The following is a 3,028-nucleotide window of genomic DNA, read 5'->3' on the forward strand; positions in this document are numbered from 1 at the left end:
ATATATATATATATATATATAAGCAAACAAATGCAAGACAAATAATAAAAATGGGAACAGTTTCCAGGCATCTGCTTGAGGATTACCAAACATCCCAAAAGGTTTGCCTCGTAGCTTCTATACACACGCAGGGTTTAATCATCAGACAACAGACTGGCTCCTGCTTCCTTCTCTCCCACACAGCTCCGTGAAGCCCGGCCTGCTGACGCACACCAACACAATGTGCGACCTCAGATTAATTCCATATCTCTCCACAGACGGTGTGAAAACAACAGGTCCACCTCACAATATGGCCACGAGCTCTGACAGATGGGAGCGTAACTTCTATTCAAAGCACAATCAAAAAAAGGGAAAGACAAGGCATGAGAAAGACATTAAAAAAACACATAATTAAAAAGGACAAGTTATGCCACAGAAGGGGATTATAATCTATTTTTTTCCACAATGAAGCGATCGGTCAGGTTTTGAATCATCTTCATCCTGATCCCAACTTCAGTCGTATAGACCCTGCTGACAACCTGCAGGTGTTTTCTTTAGAAACCCAACTCATGTAATTATGTTAGATTTTACTAGAGTAAGTTTGCAGTAGAGTAACGTGTGTGTGTGTGTGTCTCCAGCCGTGACCTGGATGATGCAGGCAGTGTTATCTACAGGTATGACAGCTGTGGCACCATCATCTACTCCAGCAGCTCAGCTCAGTCAGCGCCGGCTGCTGGTTTATTCATCGAGCTCACAGAGCCGACACCCTGACAGGCGCCTGCAGCCACARGAGCCTTCCTCATTCATTTATTTGCCTCCTCTGCAAAACTCCCTCTCCTTTTTTTTAAATGTTCAATTTCCCATCTTCATCCTTCTCTGTGGGWGGAGACACTTTTCCCTGCATTGTTGTTTATTTCTGCTCAATTCCGCAACCAAACATCCAATTTCCCCTCCTCATTACTATTCCTCGTGTCAAAGCTYAACGTATTCCTGCTGAGTTTCAGACTTTGACAGCCACTCGCAGCAGGCATGTACTCCGAGCACTGAGGGAGACATTGTTGAGACTTCCTGTTGCGATTTGAAGCTCTCAGAGGAGCAACATGAAAACTTTTATACAGTTTTTCCTCAAACAATGAGATGGTAGAGACTGAATTTCAATTACAACAGCTCTGACATCTTTGAAACAAAGTATCTGCAACTTTTTGTCTTTGTGCTGCTTAATAACAATCCTCTAACATAATAAGTTTTACTGGCATGTATGTGTCACCAGAAGTATCTGAGATTATTTTGTTACAGTGAAACTGAAGCTATTTTCTGTTTGGATTGCACATGTGCAGAGAACCWAAATCACATTTTCTACAGGTCACTTACAATACAAATGTGAACTTTTTAGATTTGCCATTTGAATTAATGAGGCYATCTCTACAGAAGCCATCAAACTCAAAACAGCAGACAGAGTATGAAACAGAAGCTAGCCAWGTTTGAGTTTTCAGAAAAAACTTTTCAAGAAAGTTACCTTATTTCCCCTCATCTAGCAGAGCTGCACCTGCCAACTGATAAATTTAAGCTGCACTAACGCTCCAGAGGCATTTCTTCTTTGCCATTTTGGTGCACAGACACATTTTTACAGCCATTTCTGTGGGGAAGTGGGAAAAAAAATTCTACCCAGTCTACAGAATAAATCTACTTTGCTGAAAAAAAAACCAACAACTTATGGACAATTTTAAAAAGTGATGAAACAACTTTTTGGCTAAATGCCTACGTGCTTGCCTCTGTATCACTTTCCGCTGAGCAGATGGCACAACATTAGCCATATCAGGAAGCAGCTCCTCATAAAAATGTCAAATAAACTATGAGCCATAAAACTAAAACCAGTGTTTCCCCTACCATTATACAGGTGGGGTCCTCACAAAGATAGGAAGARGTGTGTGTGATTGGACGCACAGCTCTGCTTTTAATCACGTAGCACRGATGCGACAGCTTTGCAAGCTACTTTTTCTTTCTTTAAAAGAAAATGCTACAGGTGAAGCCACAGCATGGTTACTACCTTATCAATAATTACTGCCTTTTTTTTTTCCTTTCTCTGTGGGTGGGGGGTCAGCTTCACGCAGCTGCAGGTGAACACCTCCCGGGAACGCACACATTTCCTGGACTATTTTCCACTGAGGATTACGTCGTATTTTYTATTTATTATATTTCTAAAAGCACTTCGCAGCATTTCCCCCTTTGTGTTCATGTCACGAGCGCAACAAAACCACAACAGATCAGCTGACTGTTTTTAAAGCGAGGGGCAGCGACTTTACAGCAGCTGCACCTGCCCACCTGCACCTCGGCTCCGACCAGCCCGGGACTGAAGAGTTCACACGTCAACCCCTTCAGACGTTTAACGTGTTTAATGAGCATAAAAAATCTGTAATTTGCACAAAAAAAAACAGTATTAATCACGCGGATGGAGAAGAGGTGCCCTGACCGCAGCTGCGCGGAGTTGGGAGGAGGAGGGTCTCATAAAGACGTGTCTATATTTGACTTTTATTTTTTCTAAAATCACAGAGTTCTCGTCAGCTTCAGATGTTTGTAGTTAATCATAATACCTTCTAAATTTAACCAGGTGTTTCAATGCCTTTAAATTACACAATCATTTTACTGGAGAAACTTGTCAGTTTGGTTAAAATAAAACAGTAAAAATATATTTTTTTTCTGTGCAGAGAACTTCCTCTGCTATAAGTTATTTTAAATTAATATATCAAAGCTCCTCAGTTGAAAACACTAAAATTATAGAAAAGATGTTTAAAAATGTATTTCCTCTGACTTCAGTCCTAAGAACACTAAACTGTAACTTTTAATAAGTACACAGTTTACTCCTATTTAAATAAAAATGTTTGACCTGTAAGCAGAAAGTTTATGGATGTTGGATGTAGATTTACGGTCTCTATTTCAAAGAAGAGGATGAGGAGGAGAACAAGGAAGTAGTTGAGAACATTTGTATATATTTCACTTTGTATACACAACAACATAGCCTACTTATTAAATTATATTTTTATTGAGATAT

This window comes from Austrofundulus limnaeus, unplaced genomic scaffold (genome assembly GCF_001266775.1).
Source record: "Austrofundulus limnaeus strain Quisiro unplaced genomic scaffold, Austrofundulus_limnaeus-1.0 Scaffold2, whole genome shotgun sequence".
NCBI lineage: Eukaryota > Metazoa > Chordata > Actinopteri > Cyprinodontiformes > Rivulidae > Austrofundulus > Austrofundulus limnaeus.